Genomic DNA, 17,121 nt, shown 5'->3' on the forward strand with positions numbered 1-17,121 from the left:
GAGGTCATTTGAGTGCACTGAACTCACTCTTAAGCTCAGGAAACCAGTTCGAGATGATTTGAGCTTTCTGACATGGTGTGATATCCTGCTGGAAGCAGCCGTTCAAAGTTGAGTACTCAACTTAGTCATAGTACTCATCACACCGTTACACCAGCAACAGCCTGAACAATTAAGTAAGGCAGGATGGAGCCGTGCGTGGTCTCGCTTTCCTGTTCTTAGCTGAGATTGGCTACAGCTGCAGATGCATCACCAATCTGCTTCAACCTTTGATGCGTTGTGTCTAAACCTTGCACCTCACCTTCGTTTTAACGAGTGATTACTTGAGTTGCTGTTCCTTTCCAGTCAGCTCAGAGCAGACTGGCCTTTCTCCTCTCACCTCTGACATCAACATGACATTTTTTCTTTGAGAGCAGCAGCTCACTGGAAGTTCTTTAACGTTTTGGGCCTGCTTTCATTAAAAACAAACCGCTTGAGAACGTCTTCTGTGCTGCAGAAATCCACATGATGGCTGTCACCGCATTGAGGAATGTAACATACAAACCTCAAAGAGTAGACAAATATAGAAAGGTGGTGTTTCTCTTCTCTGATCCTTCCCATGTCTCTCTTCTCTTGCTCAGAATAAAATCTGTTTCAGCCTCTCAAGCACTCGTTTTCTGTCCCATGTCTGAGATTTTCATATTCTTTAAAATACGTACCTGCGAGTGCTTCTCGTCTCAAGTCTGACTGTTCTGGTGCCAGTAGCAATCTACTGGTGCTTGCCAGCCTCTGTCTCCTGTAACCATGAGTTCTCTTTGCCTGTTATTAATCAGGGTTATGGAGCACTTATTGTGCAGTTATAAAAACCACTCCCTTTTCCAGTAGACCTTTTAGTGGCTAACTGAAAGAGAATATTAGCGGTAAGCGTATCATCTTACCTCTGGGTGCATGGATGTAAGCCTTTGAAGACACATTATTTGGTGTGTGTGTGCGTGCGTGCGTGCGTGCGTGTGTGTGTGTGTGTGCATTTGAGCTGCCATGTTTAATTCAGGATATGAGATGAGGAGACACATCAGAGACTGGAGGCAAAATGAAAGGAATAGAAGTGGACGTAAGCAAAAGGTGGTGTTTGGTGACGTAACAAGCTAAAATAAAAGTCATACAAACCTGGATTACATCTTTTTTTTAGCTGTCATCATTTTAAGTCACAACACAATGACAAATATCAGTTGTTGTGTTTGATATCGCAATTCCTATTGATGTAGAATTTAAATTTATGCCAGTGGAAAAACTTATAACACAAAGCCTTTTCATTCAGTACAACATGCATAAGGGCAACATTTGTTTTATATATGCAAGGGCTTTATTGCCTTATTTTTATGCTCACTTCTATTGTGGAGGAGGAAGTCGTTGTTTTCAAGATTAATTTCCAGGAACTTGAAGCTTCGACTGGTCCCAGAGTTCAATAAACAGACTCTGCAACATCTTCACCACAGACTATAAGTAAAAGATGGAGGTAAGCTTTGGGTCTGAAGGAAGGGAGGAAGTCCAAGGTTAACTGCCTTAAACATGCCATCATAATTTTATAAATTGATTATACGTGCTGTATTAAGGCTTCCCTGGCAGCAGAGAGTTCTACATAGTCTGGGAATTTTGGGATGGAGACTTCGGGTTGAAAAAGTAGCGTTGAAAAGAAGTGAGCTCACAGACGTCTTTATCCTCATTTCTGCTTGAGGCCAAAATTGCCACTAGCATCTGAGTAACTGATCAAACTGCTGGTAGGTTGTATAATGTATCTTTTGTATAGAATAAATATGTTTGGAATATAAGACGTTATCTCTGATCCTCCTGTACTGATAATTTTTATGTCCTTTTCAAGCTCACGAGTAATTTAAGCACTCTGATGTCAGCATTAATCTTGGGAAAATGTAAAGCTTTACTGACATGGTCTAAATTTCCTTTTATAGATCATTGGGAAAAAGTAGGAAGCATGCCAATCACTATAAAGTAAATATTGTGTACTTTTGGGTTATCTCTTATGTAATTTGATTTGAGGATCCATGCTATTGTTATGAGGCTTTCTTAATGAAGAACTACAGATACAGGAGATACATTGTTGTTGTTGTTGTAATGACAAACTGTGGCCACCAGATGTCAGGCAGGATTCTTGAGTTAAACCAGGAAGTGTTACAGTAAAACTTCAAAGCTTGTTGGTCTCCACATAGATAACAACAAAGCAATAATTAACCTTGACTCGCCCAGAGCCAAAGTGAAATATGGCCGATTATTAAACCTTGTATTGTACCTTATTTCAGTGCATTGTATTCAAGAACTACATACACTGATGGCAAAAGACAGATGGGGTCAGAAACTGCATGTGTGCGTAAGTCTGCAGAGTGTGTGTCTCCATAAGAGAAAAAAACTTTAATGAATAGCCCTGAATACAAATACTTGAATGCCTCTGCTTCTCAATGGACAATACAGTTTTAATTGTACTGGGCAAACTGACTCACATTGGTATAATCCACTCACAACACACACACACATAAAGGGCAATAATCCACAGTGATCCACCACCAGGGGCTTCCTGTCTTTGTTAATTATTGATAAGGAGGAGGCAGTGAGGGGTGTAATGGGGGTGGTTGTTGAAGAATTTTTGTCCTGCTTTTCCAGTAGCAATCCATCACTTCTTTATTTTGTCCTCTTTCTCTTTTGAACCTGTTACACAGGCATCTAATTGTAAAGATTAATAAGTTGGTATGAAATGTCCTCGAAAACCTGTGCCTTTGTGTTGTTTACATTCCTGCACCAATAAAAAAAAAAAAAAAAAAAAAAAAAAAAAAATATATATATATATATATATATATAATATATATATATATATATATATATAAATATTCTAAAAGAATACAATTCTAAAATAATAGATATACATAGATTATTCTTTTATCTATAACTATATTTATATATATGTTGTAAGTGGGTGTGGCTCAAGAAGTAGAAGCTTCTAATCAAGAAGGTTGGTGTTTTCATTCTTGGTTATAACTGTATACATACCAAGATATCCTTAGACAAAATACTAAATCCTAAGTTGCTTTCCAATGAATCCATACACTAAATAAAATACAGCATATAAAAGATTGTTCTGAAAAGTGAAGTCAAGACTGAATTCAAGAATTAGAATAACTTTATTGTCAGAAATCAGTTCATAATAAAAATGCTCATAGTAATCAGTACATACTCATACGTGTACATAGATATAGAAATACATCACAGGATCTTATTAATCAGTAAACTAAGTACATTTGGCACAAATAACCCCTTATACACAAATAACCCCTTATTCAGCGTGCTCTGAAGTCATCCTAGTTCAAAGTTGTTGTCATCATATCTTTAGCAAGCTGACAGGGACAAAGAGCAGTAGAGTAAAGCAAAGAAAGCATCAATTATGTTGATTAGCACTGTCGTAGCTGAAACCAATCCACTGGTTCAGCTGAGTCTTTAAATTTTGTTCCTTGGCCACCTCACAAAGCTAACATTAATTAGCCTCAGCCAGCTAATTTTGTAGATGACGGCTGCGACAGCTGGAGAAAACAAATGACTTAAAAAGTCTATCAGCAGTAACAGAAAGAGTAATTTTATACGTCTCTGAACCAAAATCTGGTTTCTATTTTTTCCATCTTTTTTTTTAAAGAAGAAATTATCTCTTGCCCTTTAAACTGTGACAAGCACATCCACACACAAAAACTCAAGCAACCGCTGATGAGCTGGTATTGATCCCTATTAATACTCAAGCCTCCGTACTGTAGCTTGTTGCTGCTCTGCTTTCACTTGTGGAGCGTGTGGGAGGCGACGGCATCCGAAGACAGGTACAAGTGAAGTATGTGAGCAAGAAAGAGCGACAAAAACACACACAGGGACGGAGAAAGAGCGAGAATGTGCGTCTCTCCCCCCCCACCATCACTCCTGCTGAGCTGCCTTTTCGGCTTCTCTTCTCGTGGACAGAGTGTGTGTGTGTAACTCTGTGTGCGTGTGTGTTTTTGTGGAAGTGGGTGTGAGCAGCTGAGCGAGTTGGCCGCTGCGCGTGCTGAGAGTGGCCACCGCTCCACTCTTCACCGCTCATCCATGCTGGATTAAAAAGACCTTTTTTGGAGTCATACAAACAGCTGTTGGGGACACGTACAGCTGCTGCCATGAGTGGGGAGGCTAAAGACAAATCTGGGGGGAAGTCGGCTCATCACAAGAAGAAAGGAAAGAAGGTAAAAGAAACACTGAGCTCTACTTGGCTTTGTAAACAACATGGTGTGGCTGCTTCAGGTGAAGCCAAATTAATTGTTAGTAATTCAGATTAGAAATGTGCGCCGCTTGTATTTTTATAACAGAAGTTGTAGCATAGTTTTCCAAAAATGATTTTTTTTAATTTCCATTATTTTGTCTTTGTGTGTGGATTTGATGCTGGAGAGCAGCTCTTTTGTTGTGGTTGCTATCAGCCTTTGTTAGGTGATTTGTTGATAGAGCGCTATCTTGGATTGCCGAGCTCTCTTAACATTTTTAATAACCTTTATCGGTCATATGAATATGGTAATTAATTCAGTATGGATGCAATATTATTTGATGTGATGTTCACTGTGTACAGTTCACTTACTGAAGTGACTCATACAGAGCGAAAGGATTCGTGATGTGGCAGTAATCCTGTGATACTTGAATATTTGTTTGTCTCACACAATAATCAGCCGCATATACAGGAATCCTGTCTCTTCAACAAAATATTTTAAATCTGATATTTTTTATTCCCTTTTAATCTGAATACAGTAAACCACAAAGTGTGATCGTAGGCATTAAGCACCTGTTAACCTGTAAAGATGCTCAGCGAGAGCTTAGAATAAGAAGTGGAAGAGCTCAACAATGAAATGGAGGGGAGGGTACTCCAGGGAAAGCTGAGACAAAAGGATGACAAAGCAAGGAAAGGCTATGGAGGACAAAGAGGGAGAATGGGTGTAAAAAAAAAAACAAAAAAAAACCTGAGAGGTGAAGAAGAAAAGTAGGACAGGGCTGGAAGTGAAAAGTGAACTGAGAGGTCAAGATGGGTGGGGGGTGGAAATGGGGTGTCTTTGACCAGCAACTGTATTGAAGCCACCCAGGGTCACATCATGCATCATTTCATCAAGACCGAGCAAATGTGGTAATGATTTGTTTGGATGGTAACGCAGAAAATGCTTTCTCATTGCTTATTGTGTGATCAAATTGGATTTGCCTTTGCTTAGCAGAACCATTAAGATTTATAGTTCTACATTAGCTGGCTCTCTGGCTGAGTGGGTGGAGTTCTGTGTGTGTGCGTGCGTGCGTGTGTGTGTGTGTGTGTGTGTGCAGCTCTTGGTTGTAACAAAAAATGCACACCATTTTAAAGAAGAATCTCTGAAACTATGGTAACAGTTAAGCCATTTTTGATTAAATGTAATCTAATCACATTTGCTTACACTTATTAGCCACTTTGTTAGGTACACCTGTTCAATAACTTACTAATGGAAATATCTAATCAGCCAATCATATTGCAGCAGCTCGGTGCAGACATGGACAAGGAAAGCTGCAAACCACGTATCACAATGGGGAATAGAAATGATTTAAGACTTGGAACTCGCATGGTTATTGGTACCAGATGGGCTGGACTGAGTATTTTAGAAACTGCTGATCTACTGGGATTTTCCTGCACAACCATCTCTAGGGTTTACAGAGAATCATCGGAAAAAGATAAAATATCCAGTGAGATCTGGTGACCCCCCCCCCCCCCCACAGTCACCAGATCTCAATCCAGTAGAGCCCCTTTGAGATATGATGGAATGGGATATTCACTTCATGCATGTGCAGTCAACAAATCTACAGCGATTGTGGTGTTTCATGTAAATATGGACCAAAATATCTGAGGGTTGTTTCCAGCACTGCGTTAAATCTATACCATGAAAAATTAAGGCATCCCAATTAAGGGAATCCAAACCAGTTCTAGTTTTTATTAAGGAGGATAGTTTAGACAACAGAAACCCTTCCCTGTCTTTAGCCGGGGGCTGCCATTAACCTGCCATTAAGTATAGAGTGACTCTATCATTGTCTGGCACGAATTAATGTGTAAATAACTGAATGAGAGCAGATTGAAACACAAGGTTAAGAAAGGTTAGTCCTGTCAAAGTGTCTATGAGAGCTCAGTGAAGTTCAACTGATGTCATTGCGGTGTGCAAAAAAGGCTTTACTTCAGTGCAGCACTACTTTATATTATTATTTGCATAAATGTTTTTAAGAAATGTTAAAAAGATCTTGCCTACCATCTTGGTTTGAATGCATGACATTGCCCTGACTCTCAGCAATGATTTTCATGCTTCAGTTCATCTTATTGTTGCTAATTAGCAACTTTGTAGCGAGATTTGGTGACTCTTCATACCTCTTTAGCAACTTTTATTCAAGTAGGCACCTAGTGAAAAAAGGGTGAGAGCTCTGGAGTGGAGTGAGGAATGCTTCCCTCTGTACTGTTTGTGTGCTGTGTTTGCTTCTAATTCTTCTGGATAATTGTACCCCAGAAATTATGTACAACTAACACTGCTACATCTTTAACCGGAAGCTTTGGAGATCTGCCGTTGATTACCATCCAATATCCAAAGCTTGCTAGCCATTTTAAAAACCATAAATTACTTTGCTCTTCTTGCTGAAGTGGAGGTGGATGTGTTTTACTGTCTATACAATTTGTGGGTTTTTTGTGGCCCTACTGCCGCAGACTAAAAACTGCAAGCTAAGCATCATTATTCTGTAAGATTCAGCTTTATGTTTAGTCAGCTATTCCTAATAGCCTCTCTGCACAGATACACCATAGTCTTCTTTGTGAATTCTATGTAACAGGTGGTTCTTGTCGTCCCAGAAAGCAACATCCCATGCATTTACTGCGTCTGCTAATATTGATGTCCTTTGGAAGCAACATTATATCAGTACATGTTAGGCTATCATACTGGTGCTAAGATTAATGGTTCCTATTGTGTTTCAGGAATGCAAGTAGGCAGTCAAGAGAGGGCAGAGGGAAATGAGGCTGGAGAGAAATGACCAGAAAAGTAGTGGGTAAAAAGACAAAGGAGGAAAAGGCAACTAAGTTAAACAAAAAAGCCAAAGGAAGAAAGAAAGAGAGGGAATGTGATTAATAAAGTGCAGAGAGTGAAAAGAGAGGAGCGATTGGACTGATAACCTCACGATTCGGTTGTGGGACGGCGTCTCAGCTGATGAGAGATGACTGCTATGTCGCTGTGATCCTGTGAGGATGAGACAGTCAGGGAGAAATGTGAAGGAAGGGGAGAAGTAGCAGCAAAAGCAGATGAAAGAGTGCAGACTGAAGTGGAAGAAGAGGAGCTTGATGGCTCTATTTTAGTAAAGAAGCAAGAAGGCAGATGAAGAGATGGGTAGGCAGAGAGTGAAGAGGAGGGATATAAAGAGGAATCCAAAGACAGGATAAGTAGAGAGATCAGGAGGATAATCTGGAAAAAAGGAGGGGTCATGTCTCCGCTTTGAGATGAATGTTGCCTCCACTTTTTGCCTGTTGCTATCTTCGGTGGAAAAACCAGAGCGGAACAGGAGCACAGTTGTTGATGACAACATGCTGGATGAGTAACGCAGGAAGATCCAAGAACCATCACACACCTCTAAAAGGAACAATTGAATGCTTGCATGTGGGTGTGTTTAAAGTGAAAATTATGTGAACCTGGTGTTATATTTCAGTGGGAGGACCTCAGATGAAGCTCAATAAACGTACTGTTGTCTCAGCTGGGTTAATTCCAGTTTATTTCCTTTTAATTTTTCTGTTGGTCATAAATTGGACAGCCCAATTCTGCCCCCAACAGTTAGCTGTGATAACGTGTATGTTCTCCAGCACTCACCTGGGAAAAACTTTCAAGCTTATGATGCTTACTTCTACATACACAATTGCTGAATTTGTGTTTTGGGGAGAGTTTCAGGCCCACGTTGGTGTCCATGTGATTAGCTCTTAACCTTAACTTTTTTGACACTACTTCCTGGTGACAATAGCTGTCTGCAATGGGTCTGCATGATCAAGAGGCGGCCTTGGCCTGGAACTGAAAAATAAAGCCAATATAGAATGGGCAGAAACTGCAACTTCCCCTAACAGCCACTTGAGGCTGACTCCTAAAGTGAATCGGTCCCTATACTCTAATTTCAAAATCCTCATCTTTACAAAACCCAAAAGCATATTTATATCCACAAAAATATGTGTTTGGCCTCTGTGGATAGTTTACTCCTTTATAACAGAGTTGGGTTATTTTGACTCAGCTGGACCTGGGTCACTGGATTTGGCCTCGAGACATATGGATTGTTGTGTGGTACTGATCATATATGAGGTTTTTTGGTTCAGTTTTGCTGAGCGGACTAATAGTGTTTAATTGTGTGTTCCTTGGCAGTAAGAAAAGTTGTGTATTAGGGCTGCCACGATTAGTCGACTAGTCACGATTACGTCGACTATCAAAATCGTCGACGACCAATTTAATAGTCGACGGTCGTTTGAAGCTTTGTAAGATTCCCAAAGACGCAGGAATAAGTAGTAGGATTTAAGAGTGTAATAACGGACTGAAACAGAAGATGGCAGCACTGCATGTACAAGGATGCCAGCTGCCGTTAAACCCCGAAGAAGAAGAAACTGTGTCCCAGAATTCATAGCGCAGCCCAGCTCAGTTTCCAACAATGGCGGCAGCTAGTTAGTTTTAATGTTACTCTTATTATTCTTTCTGGGTCACAAAATAAACGTTTAACACATTTTCAGGCGAGAATGTAGCTGTGTAAACCTCAAATATCTGCTCAGTTTATCAAGACATCACATATTTTCAAAAGCGCTCCAACGTTTTCGGAGACGTCTGTTACCCACCAGCTCGATAGCTAAGCGGGGTTCAAGGCTCAGTAGAGCCCGTGAGAACACCGGACTCCCGGCAAATCGTTTTCAAACCCACCGCCGTCTTTCGCTACTCAGGTTAAACATGATATATAAGTCACTTAGATAACTTAAAAATGTTATTGTTTGGCTTTTTTTTAGTATTTTATTTGTTCCTGAGTAAATCGGTTTGGCTGAGATTAAAGTTATAGTTTTTACACAGCTGAATAAACGTCAAGCAGACAGCTGATTATCAGAAGTGTGAGATGCTCGAGAATATACTCCGGTGTCCTGTTATATTTTAGATAGCAAGGAGTTTATTAAACTTCACCGAAACAACCTGCAGATTTCATTAAAATTTAACAAACTATCATCTTGTCTTTATTTTTAGTTAGCACATACCTTAAACACTTAAAGCTGTAAGCTAATGATAGTTATATAAGAGCTGGTGCAATAAGCTGTACGTTTTACGTTCAATGGATGCATGATCTGATTAGTCGACTAATCGCAAAAATAATCGGTGACTAGTCAACTATCAAAATAATCGTTTGTGGCAGCCCTATTGTGTATGATAACAAAGTTAGTATATTCTGGCTCTTAAAACAAACGTTGAAGTAAATAAAACCCCAGTGTTAAAGCTTCAAAATGCATAGTCCAGAAGCAATAGCTGACATCATGGTGGCTTTGTCTATCTTTTATGTTGACCAATGCTATGGACTGCTAATGAACTTGCACAGGCTATTCTAGGGTAAATACTACATTTCCCATCCTGCAATTCAATAACCTGCTAAACTTCTTTTGTTAAACCTCTCAGCTGTGTTGGTAATCACCATCACACATTCACTGCACTCAGAAACTGCTACTTTCACTCTGCGTCATTATTAGCCGTAGAGTCATCCAACCGTCATTGTGTGAAGCATTGTATAGTGGGAGTTGTTAGCAAACATTGTTGTACATGTCATAAACCCTTAGCCTTTTTTTACTTCCATTGTGCAGCTTTTGAAAGCATCATAAAGTGGACAAAAGTACTTAATCAAAATTTCAACAATCAAGTAAATCTATAAAAGTGCTAATGAGTGCAGTTATGCTGTTTTATTTTTATAACTCGGCACCTGGTAATTAACCTGGGTGAACTGGCAAAGTGATGTTGTCATTATACTGCCTACAGATAAAATATTTTTAGAGTAGTCAACAAAAAAGTGATCCTATTTTTTCTTGTCTTTATTACATCATGTTTTGGTCTAGGTTATTACATATCAGTGGCTTTCTTTAACGCAAAGTCTCTGAATGTTGCAGAAATGGAAGCAAGAAAAGGTGAGAGGCGGAGACCCTGTGGGACCAGAGAGCTTAGCAGGTGTGTTAATGGATGTAACTATGACAACTAAAGACCTGCTGGGAGAGGGAGGAAGTGAGAGCATCAGAGTGGAGCTGTGGAAGTTAGTCATCAGGTGCAGAGAACGCATAAAGGCTCACGCACTGTGTGAAGTTGTTTCATAAGTGGAAATTGTTCAATTGGGCACTAGAATGCACGTAAGTTTGCCCAGAGTAAAAGTGTCTCTGAATAAACTGGATGAACTCGAGGTTTGGAGGATGAACACATATATATCAGCTGTTACACCCTGTGTGGGTCCACTATACACACATATACACTTGGTTTGTATGTCCAGAATGGACTCATGCAAGTAGGGAAGACAGGAGGACGTGCACGTGTACCAAAAGAATACCTCAGCAGAGTGTGGAGGTGGAGGTGCCAAATTCTAAGAAATCTCTTCAGTCTGCTCAGAAGTGATGCTGGTTTATCTAAATACTTAATAAAATATGACCAAATCCAATCACAGTGTGTGATAATACATTCATGTGAGGTATCAGCTCAGCTCTGCAGGTTCAGATTGACTTCAGGAAAAAACCTTCCATCTGTCAGAGGTAGGTGAGCGGCACATGTATGCCCGGTGTATCAGTGTTTTTGTGCTGTTTTAGTAAGAGAAGTGGACTATTGCTTATGTAACATGACTGCCCACGTTCAGTCATTTTCAGCCCACACCCTCTCCAGTGTCAATACTGTCAATGCTTTCAATAGGCACGAACTGGTAGTTTCAGCACACTGGCAAACTGCTTTATATGCAGTAAAGAGCAAGAAAATAGAGTTGTTTGCTGAAATTTTACTTTGTCATTTACAAGAAATGTATAAATGTTGATCTAAAGCTTTTACTGCTTACATGACTGCTTTGTTTAATTAATAAATAATAAGGTCTTATCTTTTGAGTATCCTTCCCACTCAGAAGGGTTTATAGTGACGATGCTTTAGTCAGAGGTTCATGCAGATTACAGTGGATGGCAATAGTCCTCACATCAAAATAAATGTAATCAAATTACTCAGAAGCTTTATTAATATTACACTCCCATAACATTGTTTTATATAAATCTAAAAGGTTCAAAACTGACACAGACAGGATATTTCTATTTATTATAAATTCTTTATTTTTCATTGGTGCCTATGTCGCCTGCAGTGCAACTCGACTGGATTTCTGCTGCATTTTCAGGTGTATTACGCTATAATATAGCTTGTAACTATAACTCTACAAAAAAATACAAAAAGAATAATTACTTGGTTATTTTCATATACACTCACTGGCCTCTTCATTAGGTACACCGTGCTTTGTACTGGGTTGGAGCCCTTTTTGTATTCAGCTCTGTCTTATTACTTTGTGTCACAGAGTCAACAAGGTGCTGGAAACTTTCCTGAGAGATTTTTGTCCAGTTGATGCCGAGACTGAGACAAATCTGCAATAACATCTGTGTGATGTTATTGCAGATTTGTTGGATGCAGATTTGTTGGATGCACATCCATGACGCCAATCTCCCGTTCCACTACATCTTCGGGCGGTTGTGGCTCAAGAGTTGGGCGTTTGTCTTGTAATCGGAAGGTTGCCGGTTCGAGCCCCGGCTCCGACAGTCTCGCTCGTTGTGTCCTTGGGCAAGACACTTCACCCGTTGCCTACTGGTGGTGGTCAGAGGGCCCGGTGGCGCCAGTGTCCGGCCGCCTCGCCTCTGTCAGTGCGCCCCAGGGTGGCTGTGGCTATACTGTAGCTTGTGTGCTTGTACCATCACCAGTGTGTGAATGTGTGTGTGAATGGGTGAATGATTGTGTATAGTGTAAAGCGCTTTGGGGTCCTTAGGACCAAGTAAAGCACTATACAAATACAGACCATTTACCATCTTAAAGGTGCTCCATTTGATTGGGATATGGATTGCAGAGACCATTTGAGAACAGTGAACTCATTGTTACGTTGAATAAACCAGTTTGAGATGATTTGAGCTTTGTGATATGACACACTATTTTGCTGCAAGCAGTCATCAGATGGCTACACTGTGGTCATAAAGGAATAGACATGACATAACCAGTAATCAATTGGCATTTGAATAATGCTCACTTGGTACTGAGGGGGCAAAGTGTGCCAAGAAAATAACCCCCACAGCATTATACCACCAGCAGCCTGAACTATTGATACTAGGCAGAATGGATCCATGCTTTCGTGTTGTTTACCCTATGTTGTTTGGGTACCATCTAAATTTTGCAGCAAAAATTCAGACTCTTCAGGTCAGGAAGCTTTTTTCAAGTCGTCTGGTGTCCAGTTTTAGTGAACTGTAGCCTCAGCTTCCTGTGCTAAGCTGACAGGAATGGCACCCAGGCTGGTCTTCTGCTGCTGTAGCCCATCTGCCTCCAGAGACGTTTGCCTGGATACCTTGGTTGTAAGGAGTGGTCATTTCATTTACTGTTGCCTTTCTTTCAGCACAATGCTGTCAATGAAACATTTCACATTGTATTTCTATTTTTGAAGTTATTCTGATAAAACCTTAGAGGTGGTCGTATGGGAAAATCCCAGTACATCAACAATTTCTGAAATATTCAAACCAGCCCGTCTGGCATAAACAACCACGTTCAAAGTCTTTTAAGTAAGATTATAGGTATTATATGGGGATTATTGACCTAGTATTAATTTAATTTTTAAATGGCGTGGTTATTGGCAATACATGCACAGTGCGACACCTCCGTACAGAAATTCGGAAAAATGCGGTATTAGAAAAATAAAATCAACTTTTCAAGTAGGCTGTCAGCTAAGCTGTATGTGTTTTTATAAATTATGATGGTTCTAAGCAACATGAGAGTATTTACACATCGGCCTGAGTTTCCTTCTCTTCCAGTGGGCGGTGCTGGGTGGAGTCAGGTTACCCTACACCGGGGTTTAATCCCAGTTGGAATGCCGGCATAGCATTTTGCAAGCACAGAGCTGGCTGTCCTCCCGTACAGTTCACCATTCCTGTTGAGACGGACATTGCCGGGGATATATGATAAGTCTTCAGACAGTGTTATGAGCCATTGGTAGAGTGTGGCCAGGTTGTATTATGAGTGCCATATTGCAAGCCATTCCCTGAGAGCAGGAAGTGCTGGCTGCACAGCGTGACATTAACTGACGAGATGGCCCATTCTGAAATTCTGCTGGCTTGCTCAGAAAGTCTGCAACGTTATACTCAAGTCACACCCATGGCATCATGTACCAATGGGGTGGAAACGGCATTAGAGGGAACCAGTAAAGTGAAGAGATTTTTAAAAGTTGCTAATAATAACAAACTCCACTTTAAAAACGATAAGACGTGAAACTTATAAGTGGACTGGTGCTGATTTTGCCCCAAGAAATTGTTTATGCATCTTTTATTACAATCTTACACTTCCAATTACAAAAATAAGAATCTGATTTATAGTAAAGACTTCAATTATTTTTCTTTAGGAGCAAGACCTCCTGAACAGCTGTTGGAAGTATTTGACATGACGAAGAGACGACCGGGGGCATTCGCATTGTGCCACTAGAGGTGAAATTCTTGGATCAGCACAAGACGGACGAAAGCGAAAGCATTTGCAAAGAACTTTTTCGTTAATCATCACATTAATTTTATAATGAATCTTCATTATTACAATTGTCCTTTTTAAATAAAAAAGCATATTACAACATCTTTATTTGGCATTCAGTCTATGAAAAGAAAACAATAATGGAGTGCTGTCAAAATGGCCATTCAGTCACTAGCTACGTTTTCAGATTACTTCCGTGGTGAAGGACTCTTTCTTGTTGGAAAGGTTAAAGTAGCTGCAATAATACAGATTAAAAGGTCAAGAGTCTCATTCAAGCATGCTGCATTGTGAATGTATATGATGTAGTCGAGCATGCTGAGTCAACCAAGTGTCCTTGAATCCCACACACACGGCTATAAAAATAATGAAAAGAATTTGAGGGTGAATACAGAAAAAGATAATGATATTAAATCAAGCATTTAGCGACAAGATGCTTTTGATGAAGTGATGATAAGAAATGTGTGCATTTAGAGGAGCAGACTTTAATACTTGGCGTTAATACATAGTATATTGATGCGCTATTCATCATGCACTGATTTGCAGTCCCTCCCCTGGTTATTGTTTGTATAGATATTCTAGCCAAATAAGCAGCACACGCTATAATGAAGCTGGTGTAATTCTTTGGGGTGAGAGTTCCTGCCAGCAGGGTCCTTTAGAGCCAACATATTGTGTTTTTGCTGAGGCAGCCGTGGAGCAGAATGCTGCACTTGGCTCCATTTTTCACACTTCACAGGAACAGAATGAAGCCCTGTGCTTTTATCATGGCTGCTTCATTTGAAAGGTTTTCACTTTTTACCCCCTCTTGCTTACTCACACACCCACATGCATGTAGAGACAAAGACACGTTACTTGGAAGTGATACGGTGAACGAGAAACGCAAAATAAGTTGGTTCCACTTCTTGGCCTGCACTCAACGAATCTGTTCCAAAAGTACATTGCTGTGTTTGCCGTACTCAGCAGTTGACTAGCACCCAGGATTGCAGATCTTTTTTTTCTCTCCCAGATCTGTGCTTTAATCAGCTCTTAATCATCAGAAAAAAGAATATCTGTACAGCATCCGTTTGTCTTTATTTAGATCTTCCGTTTTTTATTCCTATAGACTCATTAACAGCTGAATGAAAGGTTAATTAACAGTAAATTATTTACATTTTAACTGAACCCCTTATTGAGCTTTGTGACATGGAGAGTTATCCTGTTAGAAGTAGCCAATGGAAAGATGGATACACTGTGGTCATAAAGGGAGGGACATGTCAGCAACACTATGTGACATGGTCAGCAGGTGGTATTTAAACAATGTTCAGTTCCTGCTAAGGGACGCAAAGCGTGCCAAGAAATGATTCCTCACATCATTACACCACCAGCAGCCCTAACTACTGATTCAAGGCAGGATGGATCCATGCTTTCATATTCTGAACCTACCATCTGAATGTCACAGTAGTTAATCGAGACTCAGCAGACCCGGCTTTTGTCCAATTTAGGTGAACTTGTAAGAATTGTGGCCTCAGTTTCCTGTTCTTCTTGACAGGAGAGTCACCCAGTGTGGGCTTTTGCTGCTGTAGTCCATCTGCTTCAAGGTTCTACAGGTTTTTAACACCTTCCTTTCAGCACAAAGCAGTCTAACAATTCTGCTCTGGTATTTTGCCCAGAGAACTCCTGCTTACTGGAACTGGATCAGTTTTTTCGGACCATTCTCTTTAAACTCTGGGGGTGGCTGTGTAGGGAAAATCCCACTTTTTTGACAGGGTGATTTTATCTGCCATGGTCTCAGTACACGGTGGCACGCTCCTAAAACGAGTCACATTAAAACATTAAATGTGTATATGTGCATAAAGGAATATTTTTCAAGCAGTGAAGTAAGAGCTTAGGGTTAGCAAAACAGTTTTCTGCTCATTTGTGTTGCATCTTTAGAAAAGGTTGCCCTGCAGGAACTGCTCTTCAAGTATTGGTGAGATATTTATCTGAGAAAACCAGACACTTTAAAGACACTTCAAATTGAAATACACAGGCTTGAAAGTTCTGGAAAAGGTTTCATGAATTGCTTTGGGACCGGGTTGTTATAGAAGAGTTGTGGTCATTTTAAAAACCAGCAAATGGTCTTTTGTGTTGACTCATTAATTAACCACAGTGTTGCTCCTCTGCCAGCTCTCTAGCCCTGCTATATTCACTCTCCTTCCTCTTTCACTGTGATGGACAAGAGGCATAATTCTTCGATCAATTGAGCACTTTCTCAGTTACGTGAGCAGTACATTATGTTGATTTGGGGTATTGGCTGAAACAACTGATGCTCATGTTTCTTGTGAGGACAGTCTACAAAGAACTTGTTTTTCCTTTGTTGTCAAATTACTATATTTGAGGTCTCTTTTAATCAGTTTTTAACAAATAGTGAAAAAAGGAAGGTAAATGCTTAAAGGCAATATTTTGTGGTCAGTCTTTTTAGTTATGAGTGGACAAGTTATCAGCTAATGATGGAAAGGGAAGAGAAAGTCTTCTGTTTGTGAGCTTTGGTTAACATAAGAAGCTAGTGGTCATTTTCATAGCTTGTCCCTAAGATATTTTTCATCATATTAAAACAAACACACACCTTCAATTTTGGTCTATTTGATGTGTGGAGCCGATGTAGCAGGTATAAAAGTAATAAATCCCATTGGTGAATACCGTTGTTGCTGAGAGGGGACTTCTTCTAGTATCACTTTATGCCAAAGACTGTAAAAAAAAAAGTAAAATGTGCACACACACCATATTGCTAGTGAATTAGCTTAATGTTGGAGTGACTGACTAAGCAGCAGCAGTCTCAGAAGGAGCCATAGTTTGCAGAAAAGCTTGCAGCGTGTCAGCTCTAGATCACTGTTCAGTACCTACACCAGCAGTGCAGTAGCTCTACTCGAAAACATCCAGATTTCAGCTGTGCTATACAGTTTCCAACCCACAGAGCACAAGATAAGATCAGATCTCAGGGGTTATGGGCCAAACCTTAAAGAAAAAGTACAAAATCTTGAAGCATGTTTTGTATTTTTCATCAGACCTTTTTATGTTGTCATCCAACAGTTGACGAAACTGCTATTAAGTGAGGCTGGTTTAATAAATAGGTTCCTTTGAGGGTTTTTTATGTGCATGCTTGCTTTTACTTTGCTGTACATTATATGTATATTCTATTTAATATATTTGTGCTCACTTTAGGCAGAAAATAAAAAGTGTAAATTGTTTCTCACATCAACAAGTTGTCCATATGGATGTGTTTAATAGGTTTAAGTAGGATAGAAAAGTTCATCATCAAATCTGTGTGGACTAACATACAAATGTATATGTGGGCAGTTTCAGTTTTTAAAAAACAGTT

General features: G+C 39.9%; 1 protein-coding gene across 1 annotated transcript in view; it reads left to right on the forward strand.

The window, feature by feature from the left end:
• Positions 1-17,121, forward strand: part of LOC102779841 (ankyrin-3-like) — a 184,301-nt gene that overhangs the window by 14,841 nt on the left and 152,339 nt on the right. The gene's annotated exons all lie outside the window — the stretch shown is intronic.

Source organism: Neolamprologus brichardi, chromosome 8, assembly GCF_056152115.1.
Source record: "Neolamprologus brichardi isolate AB-2024 chromosome 8, ASM5615211v1, whole genome shotgun sequence".
NCBI classification, from domain to species: Eukaryota; Metazoa; Chordata; class Actinopteri; order Cichliformes; family Cichlidae; genus Neolamprologus; species Neolamprologus brichardi.